At 42.9% G+C, this 22,999-nt stretch overlaps 1 protein-coding gene across 2 annotated transcripts in view; it reads left to right on the forward strand.

The window, feature by feature from the left end:
- Nucleotides 1-22,999, forward strand: part of ZBTB7C (zinc finger and BTB domain containing 7C) — a 78,039-nt gene that overhangs the window by 5,851 nt on the left and 49,189 nt on the right. The window contains exon 1 of one of the 2 annotated variants that reach the window (XM_069963216.1): nucleotides 17,912-18,118. The exons of the other annotated variant lie outside the window; for it this stretch is intronic. The gene's annotated coding sequence lies outside the window, so the exon portion shown is untranslated. Of the gene's footprint in view, nucleotides 1-17,911; nucleotides 18,119-22,999 lie in introns of those variants that run through there. 2 annotated transcript variants of the gene reach the window in all.

The following is a 22,999-nucleotide window of genomic DNA, read 5'->3' on the forward strand; positions in this document are numbered from 1 at the left end:
CCACATGTCACCGTGGTTGGAGAAGCTCTGAACACTTCTTTCCATTGATCATGGAACGTCATTTCATGTGACAGTACTGCGGGGGGTTATACCGCCATACCATGCTTACTATTGATCACCACCTAGTGACGAATAATACCAAGATACACAATGGGGGAGATTTATCAAACATGGTGTAAAGTGAAACTGGCTCAGTTGCCCCTAGCAACCAATCAAATTCCCCTTTTCATTCCTTATAGATTCTTTGGAAAATGAAAGGTGTAATCTGATTGGTTGCTAGGGGCAACTGAGCCAGTTTCATTTTACACCATGTTTGATAAATCTCCCCCAATATTCCGATCCTATTTTCCTTACAGTGACAATATAGTGGTAGATATCATATAAGGTTGCAGTTACATCTAGTGACCACAGGGGGGCGTCTTCTCTGATCTGAGTTCTTTGCTTTCCCTTTCTTCCATCATCTGGTCCAGACTTTCTCTTCACACCCCAAATGCAGTGTTTCAGCAGAAGAGCCTTGCTGGGTAACTCACATTAGGTAGGGTTGCCCGGTAGGTAGACACATGCTCCCATTAGGTAGGTGGATAATTTAGGTGGGTTCCACCATTAGGTAAGTATGTCCCACTAGGTGGGTAATCTAGGTAGATTTCCTGTAGGTAAGTAGGTGCCCCCAGTAGGTAGACAGTTACTATTACATTAGGTAGATAGGTCCGCCAAGTAGGTATGTTATTTTATAGATCCCCCTGGCAACCTCTGGGCCCATACTATTAAAGTGGGCGCAAGTTAGCAGGGCAAAAATGTGAAACTGCCCCCATGTGTGCACTGATAGAAGCTCCTGAGCTCACTTCATAGCGCCGCCGGACCCACTGGCGTATTGGTCTGTGTGGTCACATGACAGCAATGGGGAAGGGTGTGTGTGTTCAGCATGGACCAGGAAGTGATAATCAAAGAGCTGTGCAGAAGGACAGTGACAGAAACTTCTCTATACAGCAGTGTGAATGGCTGAGTGTAAGTGCAGGCAGATGTGAAACACAAGGGCTGACAGAAATTGCAGGGAGTATGACGGGCACAGTATAGCAGCACTCTCTGTCCGGGGAGAGAGGGGTTACAGCTATGGAGAAATTACCTCCACAGTCCTGTCCCCTGATGCAAGCCCCAGCCTGAAGTGGATCTGCTATGATTTGGAAGGTGAGGGAGACTTCCTGGGTCAGGGAAGAGTGCTGTAGACCACGCTATGCAGACCATGCCCCTCCCCCACTTCCCCTCCTACCCAGTACAGGGAGCTTTTACACCAAAGCAATGCTATTACACCAAGTAACAATTTTGAAAAACTGTGAGCTCTTCTTGCAAAACGCTCTTAATCCAAATTACTCCTAAACCAAGGTACCACTTTATTTACTTTTCAGTCTGACGCAGTGGACTTATGTAAATGAAGTGCTATCTAGACACCCCAAATCCCACAAAAAACAGTTGGAGAGCAAAATATGCTGCATCCTAAAGGCTAAAAAATTAATTGTGTCCTTACAGGGATACAACATAATATAAGACATGCAGCAGGCTGCTTCCCCGTTCTGTATCACGATGTTGTGTGCAGATTGTTTATCTGGATATTTCAGGCCATCTAACCCCATATTATGAACTGTTGGAGAAGACGCGACCTCTGCGGCGTTTCATGTTATCCACGTTGCTGCATTAATCCATTCGGCCGATCCCGCTGTACAAGAATAATCCCGCCGTTCCAGGCCTGTGCTTAGATAGCGCTCCTTTAATGTCGTGTAAGATGCTCTGTAAAGATTAGTGGCTCCCCGGACCTGCGGCGCTCGCCAGGACGCCGGGGTTACTTGTCCTTATGTGATAAGAGGTGAAATATTAATGTAAAGCCGAGAGGAAGAAATGGAAAAAGACAGATGTTTGTGTCAGAGGTCGTGGCAAGGTCACACACTAGATTATTATTATGTGTAGTGTTTTATCGGTATAATCAGAGTAATGAGTGCAAACATTTCCTTACCAGATTCTGGACTGAGTTACGGCTTATGTTTCTATTTCACTCATGTCTTAAAGTTACACTACAATGAGTTTGCTTACCCTTTTAAAGCATATTGCCTATTACAGGGCTTCAGAAAACTTTTTTTTGGTTGTTTTTAAAGGGAATTTGTCAGCACCTGGGCCCTAAGGTGCTGACAGTGTGCTGTAGCTGGCAGTTCCCCAGTGAGCATGGTGCCTTTAGGTAATGTGTCCATGCAGTTGATTATGTACAATCTCAGGTCTCCTACTGTAATGAAGAGTCAAAGAGGAGTTGTTGCTCAGCATTTGTGCAGTATTCTGGCACTCCTCACCACTCCTTCCTCCTCCCTCTTCTTCATGAATAATCAATGCTTCTCGGCCTCCTGCTCACTCAGCTATCAGTCAGTATCTGCCAACAGAGGACTGATCTGCAATCAGATATAGTTGAATGTCCTAGCCTATGTTGGAGCTGTGGTCAAAAGGTAAATCACCTGTCTAGAGACCACCAGTAAGTCCTTCTGTGGTTCAAATACCCTTATGAAAGTGAAATATAGGTCTTTTTTATTTCTTTTCTCATTATTGTATCATTTTTAACAATGCAAAGAATTCCCAATCAGGTCCAAATTAGTTTAGGTTCTTTTTTTATACAATAATGAGAAAAAAAAATAATATATATATATATATATATATATATATATATATTTTCCACATCTGATTGCAAATTCTTCACACTTTTAGGCCGGGTTCACACTACGTATATTTCAGTCAGTATTGTGGTCCTCATATTGCAACCAAGACCAGGAGTGGATTAAAAACACAGAAAGGCTCTATCTACACAATGTTGAAATTGAGTGGATGGCCGCCATATAACAGTAAATAACGGCCATTATTTCAATATAACAGCCGTTGTTTTAAAATAACAGCAAATATTTGCCATTAAATGGCCGCCATCCACTCAATTTTAACCCCTTCCCCCAATATGACGTCGAGGGACGTCATGAAAAGCAGTGGCAGAATGCATCATGACGTCCCTGGACGTCATGCCTTCTCTGCCTCCCCCCTCTGTCCCTATCTGAGATCGGAAGCAGGAGGAGGCTGTGTCACACAGCCTCCTCCTGCTGCCACTGCCCGGAGGGGTGCCGTGCTCCCCCCATGACAGTTAACCCCATAGGCGCCGCGGTCGTTGTGACCGCAGCGTCTATGGGGAGATCTGCTGTCTCCCTCGCCGATCGGGCGGCAGGAGGAGGCTGCGGCACATTGCCTCCTCCTGCCGCCACTACTGATGTCCTCCCCAGGCCCCCCATGCAGCTCCCTCAGCTTCCCCTGTCCTCCCCGTGCCTCCAGCCTGCCGCCCGGAGCTTGCAGTGCCACCCCCTCCCGCCCGGCCGGCCGGAGCTTGCAGCCACAACCCCTGCCTGGAGCCTCCAGTCCCCCCCGCCGCCCGGAGCTTCCATTCCTCCCCCCGCCCGGAGCCTCCAGTACCCCCCGCCGGGAGCTGCCAGCTAGCCGACCCCCAGAGCCGCGCCCCCGGGTTACCATAGTAACCCAGACGCTACCCGGTGCGTCTGGGTTACTATGGCTAGTGACAATCAGGACCCTGCACAGTGCAGGGACCTGATCGTTAGAATGAGCTGTCAGTGTGTAACACTGACAGCCCATTCACTATATAATGCAGTACAGCACAGATCAGGTGCTGTACTGCATTATATATATACCTGTAAAAGTGAAAGTAAAAAAAAAACACACACACACACACACAAATAAATACATAATTAAGTAATTAAGTAATTAATTAAATAAATACATAAATATATACATAAATAAATAAATTAATTAAATATATAATATATATAATATATAAATAAATAAATATAAATATATATACACATTCCCCATTCCCCTTTATAAATGATCCCCTATGAATAAGATACACATATTTGGTATTGTCGCGTCCGTAATGACCCTGTCTATTAACCAGTTATATTAATTATCCCGTCCGATTAACGCCATAAAAAAAATAAAAAAAACTAACCAAAATGACAATTTTTTATTAATCCCGCCCCCTAAAAAATATATAGAAAAAAAGCTATCAATACGATACATGTACCCAAAAGGTACCACTAAAAATGTCAGATTATGCCACAAAAAAAAAAAATCTCTCACATAACTCCATTGGCAAAAAAATTTAAATATTACTGCCCTTACAATACGCAAGACACAAACAGTTTTTATAGTATAATTCCATAAACTATAACAAAAGTTATATAAAATGGATATCACTGTAACTGTACCGACCTGATGAATAACGATAATATGTCATATGTAACGTATAGTAAATGGCGTACAAAAAAATGGTGAAAAACAGCTGCTAAATTGTGTTTTTTATTTGTACCACCTCATAAAAAATGTCATAAAAAATGATCAGGGTGTCAAATGTCCCTCAGAATGGTACCGATGGGAACGTCAACTTGTCTTACACAAATATTTTGGCACCGCAAGGCCTCTGTGACATGGTATAATGGCTAAAAAAAAGTGAAATAAAAAAAGGCCCCAAAATTCACCAGGTCTCTGTCATGTCTGAGGCCTGTGGTTGAGTCAGGTGACGCACTGCGGCCACATATGGGGGATTTCTAGAAACAATGGAATAAGGGGAATAAATAGAGAGTGGTATTTCTCAGTTAGTATTTGCTGTGTAAGAGGAAAAAATGAATTAAAATGGAATATCTGCCAAAAAAATTTACATTTTAAATTTTGCCTCCAACTTGCTTAAATTTCTGTGAAACACCTAAAGGGTTAATAAACTTATGAAATGTTACTTTGCATACTTTGAGGGGTGTAGTTTTTACAGTGGAGGGATTTATGGGGGTAACTAACATACGGGCCCCACAAATCCACCTCAGAACTGAACTGGTCCCCAAAAAAATCTGAATTTAAAATTTTCCTGAAAATTTGAAAAATCGCTGCAAAATTTCGGAGCCCTCTAACATCCTAAAAAGTAAAAGGACGTTCACCAAATGACATCACCATAAAGCAGACATGTTGTAGATGTTACAGTAATAATTAGTTCATGTGACATGACTATCTTTCTTAGGAAAAGAGAATTTTGAATAGAAAGAAATGTACATTTTTCTAATTTTTGTGCAAATGTTGCGTTTTTTACAAAAAAATACTGAGTGTATCAACCAAAGTATACTACAAACATAAAGAGGAATATGTCACGAAAAAACAATCTCAGAATAACCACGATAGTTAAAAGCATCGCAGAGTTATCACTACATAAAGAGAGACAGGTCAGATTTAAAAAATAGTCCTTCGTCATTAAGGCCAAAACAGGGTGCGGAGGCAAGGGGTTAACATTGTGTGAACAGATCCTTTCTGTGTTTTTAATCCACTCCTGGTTTTGGTTGCAATATGAGGACCACAATACTGACTGAAATATACGTAGTGTGAACCCAGCCTTAAAAATGATACAATAATGAGGGGCGAAGAAAGACAAAAAAAACCCTTGTATTTAATTTCAATCAGGGGATTCGAACCAAAGAAAGAACTGCTGGTGGTCTCTAGATAGGTGATTTACCCCTAGACCACAGCTCCAACACATTTAAGTTTAGAGATTCAACTATATCTGAGTGTTTCTTTCAGACATAACCTGCCTACAGAGGACTGATCTTCAATCAGAGACACTGGCTGACAGCTGAGCAAGCAGGAGGGCGGGCAGCATTGATTATTCATGAAGAAAAGGGAGGAGGAAGGAGTGTTGAGGCGGTCAGAGTGCGGCACAAACAACTTCTCTTTGACTCTTCATTACAGTAGGTGACCTGGGATTGTACATAATCCACTGCACTGACAAATTACTGAAAGTCACCATGCTCTCTGGGGGACTGCCAGCTACAGCACACTGTCACCACCTCAGGTAGGGCCCGGGTACTTACAGATTCCCTTTAAGCTTTTCTTTACTAATAAACTTTATTAATAGGAACCTGTCACCATGATATTGCTTTTTATTCTATCAGTCTCATGTTATAGAGCAAGAGTAGTTGGGAAGGTTATATCTTCAGTAAAATGTAATTCCTTGAGTAATATCTCTAATTTTTCATGCTTAGGAGTCCAGTGGGCGGTCCTATCATTAATGGCACTGCCCATTGGACTTCTAAGAATAGAATGAGCAGGGATTTTGATTAATATATCGTAAATTATACTGATTATTTCCCGACAAAAATATATATAAATCTGCTTAGCTTTTCTAGCTCTATAACATGATGCTGATTGATTACATAGCATTTACATGGTGACAGGTTCCCTTTAAACTCTTTTTCAGTTCTACTAGAGCTTAGAACCTCCCAGTCACCCTTAAACCTAAAAAACCTATATTAGCCCCTTGGCTGCCTTGGCATACCAATGGCACTTGCATTGCAGGGACACTGATCAGCCTTCAACCTTTGTCAACCCACTTAGGTGGAGAGATGAGTGAATTTCGGGTTCGTCTGAACGCTCTGAGAGCCCGAGTGTGGCCGAAATTCACTCTCATCTCTACTTAGGTGCCATAGGTGATATTGACTGTGGCATCTAAGGGGATAAATGGCCAAAACAGGTGTTATATCTGATCCTGAAGTTCTGCAACCTTCTACTAAGCTTTGCATTTTACTCTCCCATGATTTGCAAGACCTACGCTTGCTGTTAGCGAATGGAAACAGTCTTATTTACATGCAAAGGTTGCGAACATTTGAGTTTTATTTTTGTTTGTTTGTTTTCTATTTTTAGCTGTATTGGGTAAAATAACACATAAGCCGTACCCCTGTCGTCTACTGGTCTCCTGCTGGCCTCTGTTCACATTGTCACATGACTGCTGCAGCCAATGACTGCCCGGGACAGTGATGCCAGTATGTACAGCACATGGTGTCTACATCAGCCAAGTGTCAGTATAACATCCTGTATCCAAAGACTAGCAGAGGATCATGGGAATGTCAGCACTGAATCAGCAGGGGATATAGAAGGTGATTATGGGCTGATGGGTTATTTTAGCTATTTTAGCTCAGCTGACTTTTATTCTCAGAGCTGAGGGTTTGTATCCAGTCTAGACAGTCCGGCATGAGACTCTGTTTGTGCTTCCAATATACTTGTCTCACAAAGAATTTCATAGACTCGATACATTGTTGCAAACCGCAGCACTGGGAAGTATTAGCTGTGTACAAGGTTTCAGCTTCGGGATCTAAATAAGAATCTTTCCATTCATTGACAGAAAGCAGACATTCCGATATATGGTAGCACTAAGCATGTAGCACTATTTAAAGGAGAAGTCCAGCGAAAATTTTTATTAAAGTATTGTATTGCCCCCCCAAAGTTATACAAATTACCAATATACACTTATTACGGGAAATGCTTATAAAGTGCTTTTTCCCCTTCACTTGCTACTGCATCAAGGCTTCACTTCCTGGATAACATGGTGATGTCACTTCCTGGATAACATGGTGATGTCACTTCCTGGATAACATGGTGATGTCACGACCCGACTCCCAGAGCTGTGCGGGCTGTGGCTGCTGGAGAGGATGATGGCAGGGGGATGCTCAGTGTCCCTCCAGTGCCCTGTGTCCCTCAGTGTCCCCCTGCCATCATCCTCTCCAGCAGCCACAGCCCACACAGCTCTGGGAGTCGGGTCGTGACATCACCATTTTATCCAGGAAGTGACATCACCATGTTATCCAGGAAGTGACATCACCATGTTATCCAGGAAGTGAAGCCTTGATGCAGTAGTGAAGGGGAAAAAGCAGTTTATAAGCATTTCTTGTATTAAGTGTATATTGGTCATTTGTATAACTTTTGGGGGGCAATACAATACTTTAATAAAAATTTTCACCGGACTTCTTTAATCTCCAGGAACAGGTATGAAGAGCATTCATATAGTTGGCAACATTGTCCGCTTGGCATCAGAGCTCCCTGGCACCCTAGATCCCATATAAAGAATCTATACCAGGAGACTGACAGGGCAAGGATATGATAGAAGTTGTGATACCTAATATACAACGATGCTACGCAACTAATGCAGAACTAAAAATATATGAATCACTCAAAATTATAATCTTTCCCTTATAGTCAAGTCTTGTTACTGCCTCTGTTATATTGTGGATTGACTGGTTTCAGAAAGTTATATAGATTTTTAATTTACTTATATTAAAAAATCTCCAGTCTTCCAGTACTTATCAGCTGCTTTATATCCTATATGTAGTGGTGTATTCTTTCCAGTCTGATACAGTGCTCTCTGCTGCCACCTCTGTCCATGTCAGGAACTGTCCAGAACAGGAGATGCTTTCTTAGGGGAATTTACTACTGCTCTGGACAGAACAAAAGAGCCAATAGAAGTGAGCTCATACAATACCAAACAAGGCAAGAAAGCCGTCGGGCACCCCTGGTAATCACCTACAACACCCCCCCCCACACACCCCCCCCCGATATGAGAAGCTGTCAGTGTCACTAGTGCTGCATCCTCCTCTGATGTCTATATATTACATGTTACCAGTAGAATAGACATTACACTGGGGGAGCTGTCTGTGTCACTAGTGCTGCAGCTTCCCCTGATGGCTATATAATACATATTACCATTAGAATAGACATTACACTGGGGGAGCTGTCTGTGTCATTAGTGCTGCAGCTTCCCCTGATGTCTATTTATTATTATTATTATTATTTATTTTTAAAGTGCCCTTGATTCCAGAGGGCTATACAAGTGATAGGGGTTAACTATGTATTACATGTTACCATTAGCATAGACATTACAATGGGGGAGCTGACTGTGTCACTAGTACTGCAGCCTCTCCTGATGTCTATTTATTATTATTATTTATTTTTAAAGTGCCCTTGATTCCAGAGCGCTATACAAGTGATAGGGGTTAACTATGTATTACATTTTACCATTAGCATAGACATTACAATGGGGGAGCTATCTGTGTCACTAGTGCTGCAGCCACCCCTGATGTCTATATAATACATGTTATCATTAGAATAGACATTACAATGGGGGAGCTGTCTGTGTCAGTAGTGCTGCAGCCTCTCCTGATGTCTATTTATTATTTATTTCTAAAGTGCCCTTGATTCCAGAGCACTATACAAGTGATAGGGGTTAACTATGTATTACATGTTACCATTAGCATAGACATTACAATGGGGGAGCTGTCTGTGTCAGTAGCGCTGCAGCCAAAGCACAGTGTCACCGAGCGAGCTGGGATAGCTGTCACTCACTGCTTGCTCTGCTACACTGTTACTGGAGCAATGTGTCTTAATGTGTCACATGGCTATGTGGGCACTGTGACTGACACTTTTAGGCACACTGTGACTAGGAATGCTATTGGGGTTACTTTTAAAGGGGTCTTCCAAAATTTTAAAAACATGGCTTTTTTTTTTTTTTTTTTCAAAAAGCAAAAAAAAAAAAAAAACACTACCTCTGTCCTCAGGTTTGTATTTTGTGTTTTTGAAATCAACGCTATTGAAGTAAACTGAGCCATGTTGTAATACCACACACAACCTGAAGACAGGAGTGGCGCTGTTTTAGGAAGAAGGCGGACATGATTTTTTGACTAATTTTGGATAACTTCTTTATATTTTTTGCACTTTTTAAGCCCACTGTATCCCTGAAAAGTCATTGTAATTCTCTAGATACCAGCATGGCACTGCCCAGGACACACAGCTCAGACGTTACCCCCACGTATATGACTGAACCCATAAAATGTGATTGTGGTATCTTTAGGAGTGACTATAGGAAGCCCAGGAGATGGATGGAGGGCTATGCATGGCTGATTTGGACATTTGGAGGGGCGGCCTGTGCCCACCCTGGGCTGTATCTCTGGGTGGGTTGCAGTGTCAGAGATTCTGCTGTGTGAACATGTGTGGGAGAGGCTTAGAAAAACATTCCATCCTGAGCAGAGATTGGGGAGGGGGAGGGCGGCTGCGGCTGAAGTCATGTATTTTTTAGGAGAGGGTGTTTGTGGATACAACATGTTCCTAATTCTGTCTTCTCTCCAAGCTGAATTACTGCTGGCAGGGGCACGGGGCAGATGATCCCTCGGGCATCAGACGGGCATTTTTAGGGGTATATTATAGGCATTATATAAATAGATGTTATAATATGATTTACTAGGTTTGTCGTCTACAGGTCGATGCAATGTGCTGCACCTGCTACATCCGAGAATATGCAGAATAGCATTGCTACAGGGTCTGGGATCATCTACACCATCAAGCTTTACAGATGTTTGTTAAAGGGGAACAACTTTTTTTTTCTTTCAGATCAACTGGTGTCAAAAAGTTATATTGATTTATAACCTACTTCTGTTTAAAAATCTCAACCCTTCCAGTACGTAGTAGTTGCTGTATGTCCTGCAGGAAGTGGTGTATTATTTTCAGTCTAACATGTTACATTAGAATAGACATTACACTGGGGGGAGCTGTCTGTGTCACTAGTGCTGCAGCCTCCCCTGATGTCTATATAATACATGTTACCATTAGAATAGACATTACACTGGGGGGAGCTGTCTGTGTCACTAGTGCTGTAGTCTCCCCTGATGTCTATATATTACATGTTACCATTAGAATAGACATTACACTGTGGGGAGCTGTCTGTGTCACTAGTGCTGCAGCCTCCCCTGATGTCTATATGTTACATGTTACCATAGAATAGACATCACACTGGGGGGAGCTGTCTGTGTCACCAGTGCTGCAGCCTCCCCTTATGTCTATATGGTACATGTTATATAACACTGGGGGTAGCTGTTTGTGCTCTCTGCTGCCACCTCTTTCCATGTCAGGAACTGTCAAGAGCAGTAGCAAATACCCACAGACAACCTCTCCTGCTCTGGATAGTTCCTGACATGGACAGAGGTGGCGGCAGAGAGCACTATGTCGGACTGGAAAGAATCCACCACTTCCTGCAGGGCATACAGCTGCTGATAAGTACTGGAAGACTTGATATTTTTAATTAAAAGTAAATTGCAAATGTATATAACTTTCTGACACCAGTTGATTTGAAAGAAAAAAAAAATGTCTCCGCAGTTCCCCTTTAAAGACAATATCATGGAGCATCTATGAGCAGAAATGACTTCCTTCCTCTTTTCCTCTTCCTGAGCTCCCTGCAGAGCTGTGATGATACAGATAGCCACATGACACATATATAATATGCATTGGGTGTCTGTCAGCAATACCACCACTAGAGGGAGCTCAGGAGAAGGGCTGACCTTAGGGGAGCTCTGATGATGTAACTGTCCATATAAGGTAAGTGTCCATGTATGGGCAAATACATTATCAGTCACTGGGGGCGGGAAGCCACTGTAGTCACTGATTGGCTGAGCATGAAGTTCATCAGCCGGGACGGGCATTTTGGTGGGGGATCAGGCAGGGCACCGCAGGCTCGGGGAGAGGTAAGCAATGCTTCAATGTTATTTCCTCCCCTGCTGGCTCTGAGATTATGCCACCGCCGGACTTCTCCTTTAACCCTTTAAATGTGCTGGTTTTTGCTGAATCAGATCTGAAGTAGATTACAATATAAAGGGGGGCGCAATTGCAAGAAAGTCTATGGAGAGTTTTCTCTCTGCTGTGGTGAAAAGTGGTATTGCAAGTAAGTAGAGATATCTATCTGTGTGTGATATGACAGGGAGATGGTGATGTAGGCTGGAGGGGCGGGCCAGAGATGGTGACATCACTCAGGGGGTGGGGCTAGAGCTCAGAGACAGTATGCAGCCACGCCTCCTGTGACATCAGAGGATGATGCGTTGTCTATTATTTCAGATTGGTGCCAGTTTAGCGCAGCCTTACGGGACACTGGATGATGACAGCTACTGTATAGAATAGCAAATAATTGTCTGACATGAGGATTAATGTGTCTACTCCCACAAGCTGAGGATGAGCAGGTGGAGCGTCTCATCACAATAACATATATATATGTAGGTGGGGCTCTGAATATCATAAACAGAAGTCAATCACCCGGTGATCAGCAGAATAATAGATCAGCAGCGTACAGGATTAAACAGAGCAGAGGCATGAAAACTTATGTTGTGGTCCTCACTGGCTTCCAGAGTCTCAGACAGAAAGTAACACTCTCTCAGGGCTAACGTCTATGTCACTGAGAGGGTCATCCCCTTCTTTATCTGTTTCCATCATGGAAAACAGTCGGGCAGCGTACTGACACTTATTGAAGAGAATTGGCAATGCTGCATGGGAAACAAATATGCAAATGACCTAACTGACACTGATTAATAAGGAGAGATCCGCCTTCTCCCACCCTCTGCCTATCCAGAGCCACCTGCGTCTATTTGAAACAGCTCTGCTAGCTTCGCCCTGCCTGAGCATTGTTGCATCTTTGCATATGTAGCAAAGGTGTTTGTCTGCTATCCCTGTTAAATTTCCTTGTATCCTGACCTGTGCCTGTTCTCTGGATAATGCTTTCCGCATGACCCTCGTCTGTGCCGTCTGCCTCTCCCACTGTTGATTCAAGATTGTCTAACCTTCTTCTGAAGCTGCTTGCCCTAACCCTTCACCTGTCTGACTACGACACCTGTCTACCCCTGGTACTACGTTGCCTCGCCTGCTGACCATGTATACTTGGCCTGCTCCCCGGTGCCTTGCCCCGATTCTGCCTGGTTCTTAGGAACCAGCTGCCGCTCACACTGGGACCACACTTGTGGAGCGACCTGGTGCCCTCTAGCCGCAGAAGTCCAGCTTCCACATCCTTAAGCATAGGCCCCGCCTTCTCAGCGGTCATTGGTATGGGCTGACCTAGAGTGGGTGGGGCCAAGACCTTTATGCTGTCCTGTTCCAATGGCCGTTGAGGGGGGTGGGGCCTAAGCACTGATGTTGTCACTGGGGGAGGGGCGATGTGAGCGGGGCTAAGTGGTGCTTTGGCTGTGAAGACCCGCCCAGGTAACATAATCCACAGATGATAAAAGATCACTTTTTAATGGAACAAGCACTATAAGGTATGGCATAAAATAAGGTATGAAAACTGGACAGTTCCTGACATGGACAGAGATGGCAGCAGAGAGCACTGTGTCAGACTGGAAAGAATACACCACTTCCTGCAGGACATACAGTAGCTGATAAGTACTGGAAGACTTGAGATTTTTTTAATAGAAGTAAATTACAAATCATTCTAACTTTCTGACACCAGTTGATTTGAAAGAAATTTTTTTTGGGTGAACAACCCCTTTAAATAGTCATAGATCTATCAGTGAAGGCTGGTGGGGTGGAGAAGAGTCACCCTGATGACTCAAGGTCCAGAGACCATGAAAGTGATGACAGGTTCCCTTTAAATAGAAACTAAATCCCTTGTCTACACAATTTATTGTTCCGGCACTGCTACACGTGAATAAGCTGCTGACTGTTGCCCTTTAAGAACTGTCCATTCTTATTTTCCTGTGTTCATCATATAGGGATGACATTTATAGCTCACAGGGGCCGTGTCCCTTGACAAATATGATGGTAGATCCCACAATTGTCTAGGGGGGGCGGAGCGCAGGGCATACTGTATGTACTTGCATCAGCATTGCATGGAAAGCAATTCATAACCAAGGCATACCACTGAAATCATGGGGTGGTTATTGTTTTAAGGGGTAGTGCCAGATGTGTGTAATTTAAAGGGATAGTTCGCAAAAAATTTTTTTATTTTAAATCAACTGGTGCCAGTAAGTGCCAGAGATTTGTAATTTACTTGTATTAAAAAATCTCAAGTCTTCCAGTACTTATCAGCTGTTGTGTGTCTTGCAGGAAGTGGTGTATTCTTTCCAGTCTGGAGAGCAGAAGAGGTTTTCTGTGGGGATTTGTTATTGCTCTGGACAGAGGTGGCAGCAGAGAGCACTGTGTCAGATTGGAAAGAATACAACACTTCCTGCAGGACATACAGCAGCTGGAAAGCACTGGAAGACTTGAGGTTTTTTAATAGAAGTAAATTACACATCTCTGCCACTTGCTGGGTCCACCTGATTTGAAAGATTTTTGGGGGGGTGAACAACCCTGTTAATTGTATTAAAGGTGAAGTGCGTCGGAAATTTTTATTAAAGTATTGTATTGCCCCCCCAAAAGTTATAGAAATCACCAATATACAATTATTACAGGAAATGCTTATAAAGTTCTTTTTTCCCTGCATTTACTACTGCATCAAGGCTTCACTTCCTGGATAACATGGTGATGTCACTTCCTGGATAACATGGTGATGTCACTTCCTGGATAACATGGTGATGTCACTTCCTGGATAACATGGTGATGTCACTTCCTGGATAGCATGGTGATGTCACTTCCTGGATAGCATGGTGATGTCACTTCCTGGATAGCATGGTGATGTCACTTCCTGGATAACATGGTGATGTCACTTCCTGGATAACATGGTGATGTCACGACCCGACTCCCAAAGCTGTGCGAGCTGTGGCTGCTGGAGAGGATGATGGCAGAGAGATGCTCATCCTCTCCAGCAGCCACAGCCTGCACAGCTCTGGGAGTCGGGTTGTGACATCACCATGTTATCCAGGAAGTGACATCACCATGTTATCCAAGAAGTGACATCACCATGTTATCCAGGAAGTGAAGCCTTGATGCAGTAGTAAGTGTAAGTAAAAAGCACTTTATAAGCATATCCCATAATAAGTGCATATTGGTAATTTGTATAACTTCTTGGGGGTAATACAATACTTTAATAAAAATCTTCACCGGACTTCTCCTTTAAATAAAAATCTCATGTCTTCCAGTACTTACCAGCTGCTGTATGTCCTGCAGGAGGTGGTGTATTCTCTTCAGTCTGACACAGTGCTCTCTGCTGCCACCTCTGTCCATGTCAGGAACTGTCCAGATCAGTAGCAAATCCCTATAGAAAACTTCTCCTGCTCTCCAGACTGGTAAGAATACACCACTTCCTGCAGGACATACAGCGGCTAATAAATACTGGAAGACTGGACATTTTTTTTTATAGAAGTAAATTACAAATCTCTAGCACTTGCTGGGACCAGTTGAATTGAAAGAAAAATAAAATTGGTAATCAGCCCCTTTAAAGTGGATGTGTATAGCTGGAAGATGGGGTCCCCAATGGAGGACAAGCTGCCTATTAGGGTATTAAAGGGGTTAAGTATAGCAGATATAGCAGTAGACATAGTATAGCAGATATACACTTTATGATGGCGTACTACTAGAAAATTAATATATATATGTAAATGATTGCACCTAATGAGGGTGATTATAAAGGTACTTGGCATTCTGAGGTTTTTCTGCTTTATTCCTGTCTATGGGTCACATGACTGTCTAATATACCCCCCACCCCTTTCCCACTTGCCTCCCAGCTACACAAACACACCCAAAAACAAAATAAACACGCCACACCTAGAGGATAAGGCCAAATCATGTATTTAACCTTCCACTGTAAATCACATCCCATCGACATGGTACACGTGGATCATAGCCACAGCTCATCTCTGCCGGTGGATGAGGTCAGTTTGGGCCTCCGGTAGCTTCTCCTTTGATGACTAGTACGGATAGTGAGGGGGATTTATCAAACATGGTGTCAAGTGAAACTGGCTCAGTTGCCCCTAGCAACCAATCAGATTCCACTTTTCATTCCATTAAATTTAGGACAATAATTGCATCACCTGCCGAACAAACCCCAGGACAGATCTTGGATTAAAAGCAGCTATCTGAAGGTACAAGTGGTTTGGGGGGTCAGATTGTGGATACAGAGTCACTATATTGTGAAAGATAACAAAACTCAAAAATAACAGAATTGTTTTTTGTTTTTTTTGTTGGTTTCTCCATGTATTGTATGAGAAAATAAAGGATGCTATTAAAAGAAAAACTTGTTCCACAAAAAACAAGCCCTCAAAGGAAATGACTGCTAAGCAATCATATGACCTTTTTTAGGGGTAGAGGTACTGGCATAGCCAACATGGAGGCAGACCACGCATCTGCTATGGGGCCTGTGCGACAGGGGACCTGGGCTGCTTTGGCGAAACGTGGTCTGCCTGCATGGTACATCTCACTCCAGCATCCCAACCCACTCCCCAGACAGCCAAGAGCCCAGACAGCATCACACCCGCCCCCACCGTCTCTGTCAGTCTCTGTCAGTGCATCACCCCCTCCCCCCCAGACTGCCTTGGCTCACACCGGTCCCCTGCCCTCTCGCACCGCCATACAAATGCTTTATGCTCCCCTAAACTGGCTCAATTCCCCCGGTGCTCGACCAACGTCACTCACTCGTGCGTCAGGGAGCCGGGAGAATGAAGTAAAGCTGTAGACTTCATTGGGCTGAGTGAGTATAAGGGCATGGGGTGGGGGGGAGGTTGCCAGTGCCTGACTGGCGAGGGAAGGCGGGGAGGCCTACAGTATTCATGGGGCCCCATGCAGTTTTTTTACTATGGGGCCCCATGAATCCTAGCTACACCCCTGGGTAACGGTATAAATGTTGCAGTGCAAATTTGCAACACAATTGTGCAGATCTTAGTACAGATTTATTGCAAATTTTTCACTATAAATATTTCTGAGAATTGTGAAAAAAATAAAGAGTAAAGCCAAGAGATCTAGAAGGATGCTCCAGAATTTTTTATTTTATTTTAATACATTGCTTTAATAACGTTTTATTACTTATAAATTCAATACAACAAATGTATAATGTTTTATTTATCTATTATTATAGCTTGAATGGCAGCAGGAAGGGGCGGCATGGGCCTCTCTGCTGCCACCAGTGGTTGGGTTGGGAACTGCAAAGCTGCCCTGCTCTAAGAGTTGCTCCTGATTCGGCCTCTGTATCTTGTATATTCCTCTGTATTTGTTCCTGTTACAGTCTGTCATTTACTTTATTCTTGAAGTGTTTTTTTTTTGTTTGTTTTTATGTTATGTTCTATATGTTAACCCCTTATCATATATACAGAGCTCTGTAATCAGTAATAATAACACTAAGGCCGGGTTCACACTACGTAAAAAACACGGCCGTATTTCAGAAAAACGGCCGTGATTGCGCAAACGGCCGGTTTTATGAAATGCGGACGTGTTTTTTTACATAGTGTGAACCCGGCCTAATAATACATATACAGCACACAGGGGGAGGGTGGCTGTCAGTAGTGGTGTGTGTGGCAGTGGCACCTTGCAGTACCCGACACAGGCAGCAGAGAGGTCTGTGTTGTCTCTTACTTCTGCCACTCAACCTAGAAGAATAGTAAAAGAACCTATGAAGTTGTTTTTGTTTTTTACAATGTAATATAACTTTTTTTTTTTTTTTTTGCTATTTTCTGTGTGAGTTTACCTTATACTGTCAGGGGTGTTTTTTTGTTTTTTTTTTTGTGGGGGGGGGGGGATGTGTTCCAAGGCAATTTGGTATTATATTGTGTCCTTTGACAGGGAAAAGTTGTGTAGAAAAAAATTTAAATAAAGATTTTATTTTTTAAATTACTTTATTAAAGCTTTATTCTCTCCGGAGTACCCCTTTAAATTTTGCAATCATAGATGTTGCATTTAATCTGCCACTAATCTAAGGCATCCTGTACCAAATCTGCAATGTTTCCAATGTACATGACGATGCAGAGGTCAGGTTCTGCGCTGATATTATTCTTTCCTAAGTGATTTCTTATAGTCCAGGATCCAGATGAAGAACTTGCGGCATATCCACTATGTGTGAACATACCCTTCAGGCTAGGGGTAGGGAACACTGGCACTCCAGCTGTTGCAAAACTACAACTCCCATCATGCCTGGACAGCCTTCGAGTTGTAGTTGTGCAATAGCTGGAGAGCCCAGGTTCCCTACCCCTGCTCCAGGCTTTGCCCCAGCAGTTCTGGCTTTGGTACATTCCTGTACATTGTATGAGAAGTCTCGCCCAGCTCGGGGATAGGAGCGCTGCTGATGAGAGATGGCACAGCACATAGTCCCACACAGAGCCCAGAGCTTAATTGTACAGGTGGACGGGAAGGGCTCCGCGCCAAATACTTTTGGTTACGAGGGAGTGGTGGGAGTACATTCATGTAACCACTCCTAGGGAAGCCTCGCTCTCTTCATACAAATCAATGACAATTTCCAGTCCACCCCCCCCCCCCCCCACTGATATTTTTCCCACTTTTGGAACAAACCAGCATTTCTATAATAGCTGCCTGCTCCGACGGACACGGCTTAAAGGTCAGTGCAATGATTTCTCCTACAAGCCGGAGTATTACAGGATCTCTGCTACCCTCACTGAACGCCTCGCTGCTGCTGCTGCTTATACTGCAATAAAAGAAAGAAAAAATTACAAGCTAAAAGGGATTACGGCAGATAGGATGGAAATCCGGCTGGGAGATGGAGTTTGGATGATCGGGCCGGGTGGCTGTGTGCGGGGAGAGTGTGCCGGGTTTTATAGGATGATCTGTGCGGTGTGAATTATGCTGCTGCTGTCAGGGCATGCTGGGAGTTGTAGTTCTAAAAGTTGGAGATCATTGCTTTATAGTGGATAGCGGGTGAGTTGTATGATTCAGGAATAATAATAACAATGCATTAAAAAAAATTCCTTTAATCCAGCAACAAATTCTGATAATCCGGAACTTGTCTCATGCACAATACTGTGATGTGACCAGAAGAGACAATATTGCATTTAGACAATTATGGTTGCATGGGCAAAAATTACTGCAATGCAACTCTATTTATTTTTAATAGGTACAAGGAAACTCTATTTCCATTAGCTGCAATGCAACTCTATTTATTTCCATTAGCTGCAATGCAACTCTATTTATTTCCATTAGCCGCAATGCAACTCTATTTATTTTCATTAGCTGCAATGCAACTCTATTTATTTCCAATAGGTACAATGCAACTCTATTTATTTCCAATAGGTACAATGCAACTCTATTTATTTCGAATAGGTACAAGGAAACTCTATTTCCATTAGCTGCAATGCAACTTTATTTCCATTAGCTGCAATGCAACTCTATTTATTTCCAATAGGTACAATGCGACTCTATTTATTTCCAATAGGTACAATGCAACTTTATTTATTTCCAATAGGTACAATGCAACTTTATTTCCATTAGCTGCAATGCAACTCTATTTATTTCCATTAGCTGCAGTGCAACTCTATTTCCTTTAGCTGCAATGCAACTCTATTTTTTGCCATTAGCTGCAATGCAACTCTATTTATTTCCATTAGCTGCAATGCAACTCTATTTATTTTCTTTAGCTGCAATGCAACTCTATTTATTGCCATTAGCTGCAATGCAACTCTATTTATTTCCATTAGCTGCAATGCAAATCTATTTATTTCTAATAGGTACAATACAACTATATTTATTTCCATTAGCTGCAATGCAACTCTATTTATTTCCAATAAGTACAATGCAACTTTATTTATTTTCATTAGCTGCAATGCAAATCTATTTATTGCCATTACCTGCAATGCAACTCTATTTATTTCCAATAGGTACAATGCAACTCTATTTATTTCCAATAGGTACACTGCAACTCTATTTATTTCCATTAGCGGCAATGCAATTCTATTTATTTCTAATAGGTACAATACAACTCTATTTATTTCTATTAGCTGCAATGCAACTTTATTTATTTTCAGTAGCTGCAATGCAGTGCGATTTAAAGGAGGTGTCCATAGTTAGAAAAACATAGCTGCTTTTTTCCCCCCAGAAACAGCGGCACTCTTGTCCACAGTTTGTGTATAGTATTGCAGCTCAGTTCAATTGAAGTGTAATACCACCCAAAGGCAGAGGACAGGTGTGGCGCTGTTTTATTGGAAGAGAGCAGCTATGTTTTTTAATGCTTAAAGGGGTAGTTCCCCCCAAAAATTCTTTTAAATCAACTAGTACCAAAAAGTGCCAGAGATTTGTAATTCACTTCTATTAAAAAATCTTCTGTCTTCTAGTACTTATCAACTGTTGTATGTCCTGCAGGAAGTGATGTATTCTTTCCAGTCTGACACAGTGCTCTCTGCTGCCACCTCTGTCCATGTCAGGAACTGTCCAGAACAGTAGCAAATCCCCATAGAAAACCTCTTCTGCTCTCCAGACTGGAAAGAATACATCACTTCCTGCAGGACATACAGCAGCTGATACATACTGAAAGACTTGAGATTTTTTAATAGAAGTAAATTAAAAATCTCTGGCACTTTTTTGCACCAGTCAATTTGGAAGAAAAAATGTCTTGTTGAACAACCCCCTTGATAACCACTTTAAGCAGCGCAGAACAAAAATCTATGGCGACCTTTGTCTTGCCCAAAGTTGTCATGTAGCCCTAACCTAAAGGGGGATTCCCACCATCATAAGTGATGGCACATTGTTAGGATATTCCATCACGTCCTGAGCGGAGGGGGGCTGGTTAGCAGGACCTCCACACAGACTACAGCACTAGCTTTTTCCCCTTTGCAGCCACACTGCCATCTACTTGTTGTGTGAGGTACTGCAGAAGAGCCCTATCCACTGGAATGGAGCCCAACATATGTTAGTATGCTGGGCTGCCATCCTGTAGGTTCTTGCATATCCAGCTATGTTAGATTTTTTGGATTTTTTTTGCACAGGAGATGGTGCAATCTCACAGGTCACTTCGGGTCTCCTTGGAGCTCCAGTCTAGTTGGACAGATTTATACATTGCACTTTTCAACCTGTAAGGTCCTATTTATGTTGTTGTTGTTGTTGTTGTTTTTTTTCACTTTACCATAACTGATCAATAGTGTTTTTTTTTGTATTTTATTATTAGTGACTTTATTTTTTTCTCTCTTTATTCACTATACATGTATTGTGATTGGACCTCTCAGCATAAACCATCACCCATGTTCTATATACTTATTGGGCTTCTTTGCTTTTTTTATACCTTGTAAAAAAAATTTATTTTTCTAGGTGTTCACATCTGGGGGATCCTGCCCAGGCGTGGGTGGTGGATTGAGGAGTTTTATTATTTTATTTTTTCAAATCAACTAGTGTCTGAAAATTATACAGAATTGTAATTTACTTCCAATTAAACATCTCCAGTACTTATCAGATGCTGCATGTCCTGCAGGAAGTGTGTATTCTTTGCAGTCTGACACAGTGCTCTCTGTTGCCACCTCTGTCCATGTCAGGAACTGTCCCGGTTTTCTATGGGGATTTGCTGCTGCTCTGGACCATTCCTGACATGGACAGAGGTGGCAATAGAGAGCACTGTGTCAGACTGCAAAGAATACACACTTCCTGCAGGACATACAGCAGCTGATAAGTACTGGAAGACCTGATATTTTTAAATAGAAGAGATGGGAGGACTTGGATGGGAGCTGATATCCAGTGGGGCCCCCGCCTGTGATAAGTATATTGGGCGCTTTATCTGCCCCGCCTAATAAGTGACAGCCCCACCAGGGCCCATAGTCTATGCTGTTATCTCTAGAGCTCTGACCAGGAAGGACAAGCCCCATGCTCCACTATGCTGAGCACAGATCCAGCAGGCAGCTTCCCATTGCTTCTGCTGGATCCCATTCAGCCAGCTGCTGTACAGTTCTCAAGTTCAGCAATGTCAACCACATGAAACAGGCAGGCTGCGCCTTTCCTCTTCTCCGGGGGAGTACTACATCCAGCTAAATGTTAGCTAAAGTCCTGTTAACCCTATATCTCCTGCCACATCTATGTATCATTCACTAAAACTTACAAGACATCCAAAGACAACAGAAAGCAGGAAACAATCCTTATCTCTAGCATTTTACTTGGTAAAGCAGCAGTTTGTGCCCCAGAGCTGCGCTTCATTCAGTTCAATTTTATTTCAGATTTTAAAAAAGCATGTTACACAACTGATGTATTTCAGGCTCTTCTGACCCCTATTCATGGTCACACATGCTCAGTGTTCCTCTTCTCTACATAGAATTTATTTGGTTAAGCAGCAGTTTGTGCTCCAGAGCTGCACTTCAGGCTCTTCTGATCCTGATTCATGGTCACACATGTTTAGTGTTCCTCTTCTTTACATGGCATTTCACTTGATAAAGCAGCAGTTTGTGCTCCAGAGCTGCACTTCAGGCTCTTTTCATTCTTATTCATGGTCACACATGCTCAGTGTTTCTCTTTTTTACATAGCATTTCACTTGATAAAACAGCAGTTTGTGCTCCAGAGCTGCACTTCGGGCTCTTCTCATCCTTATTCATGGTCACACATGCTCAGTGTTCCTCTTCTCTACATAGTATTTCACTTGGTAAAGCAGCAGTTTGTGCTCTGGGACTACACAGGACGGCTGACTCCAACGCGTTTTGTCAACTTCCAGCCCTTATTCATAGCCATGAGCCAAGAGAGGGAATAGCCTAAAATGTGTTGGCGTCAGCAGTCCTGTATTATGTGATTTTTATTTATCCCCAAAGCCTTCTATTTTATTTTTTTTTAATAAAATTTACATACACCCAATGTTCCTCTTCCCAAGGTATTTCAATTGTTATAGCAGCAGTTTGTGCTCCAGAGCTGCACTTCTTACTGCAAATAAGTAGTTCCACCAATTTTAAGCCATTGTGGAGTTATGATGCTAGGACTTATGGTCACCCAGTCACCCACATACATATGTAGACAGACACTCTCTCTTTTCTCCATATTTATTAGGCTTATAGATGCTAGAACCTATGCACATGGCTGCAGACTGCTATGGATCCTAACTCTACCAGGTCACAGAATCACACAGTCCCCGCCTCCTATATAAAACCTTTATACATGATTAGCGTTGCTCTTCTCCGCAAGGCGTTTCACTTGCTAAGGCCCCCTTCACACGTCCGGAAAATCTGTCTGTCTGTCGTAGGCTAACATTAGACACGGACACCCCTCCGGATTTTTCCGGAAGGGTGTCCGTTCCGGAAAATAGGACCGTATTTTTTAGATCCTGGCCTATTTTCGTCCGGAAATCCGGCACGGACGCCCCCATAGAAGTCTATGGGAGTGCCAGAATCACGGGCATTTTCCTGATGTATATCAGGAAAGTGCCCGCGATTCCAGATAGAGAGCCAGCCCCGGACCCATACCTGCACTCTGGCCGGAGCCCGGACATTACCAGGGGACTGGGCGCCGGCCGATCACCCGAACCCC

This window comes from Dendropsophus ebraccatus, chromosome 3, assembly GCF_027789765.1.
Source record: "Dendropsophus ebraccatus isolate aDenEbr1 chromosome 3, aDenEbr1.pat, whole genome shotgun sequence".
Classification (NCBI taxonomy): Eukaryota; Metazoa; Chordata; class Amphibia; order Anura; family Hylidae; genus Dendropsophus; species Dendropsophus ebraccatus.